This window comes from Sinocyclocheilus rhinocerous, unplaced genomic scaffold (assembly GCF_001515625.1).
Source record: "Sinocyclocheilus rhinocerous isolate Xijiao unplaced genomic scaffold, SAMN03320098_v1.1 scaffold1861, whole genome shotgun sequence".
NCBI classification, from domain to species: Eukaryota; Metazoa; Chordata; class Actinopteri; order Cypriniformes; family Cyprinidae; genus Sinocyclocheilus; species Sinocyclocheilus rhinocerous.
Window position 1 is genome coordinate 63,504 of NW_015652149.1, and position 315 is coordinate 63,818.

Below are 315 nucleotides of genomic sequence, written 5' to 3' on the forward strand. Positions count from 1 at the left end.
TTATTGAGTCGGTTCTGTGCTCTTCTATAACTGTCTGGTTTGGGTCAGCCAACAAATCAGATATAAGAAGACTGCAACGGACTGTTAGGACAGCAGAAATGATCATTGGTGTGCACATGCCCAGTCTTCAGGACTCCTCATCACAGACCCCTCTCACCCCGGACACAACCTGTTTGCACTTCTCCCTTCAGGCAAACGCTACAGATCTCTGCGCACTAGAACATCTAGGCATAAAAACAGTTTTTTCCCCAATGCCATCTCCAGCTTAAACAGCTAACACATGAATCATTACCTGTGTTCTGTAGTTCATTTCCG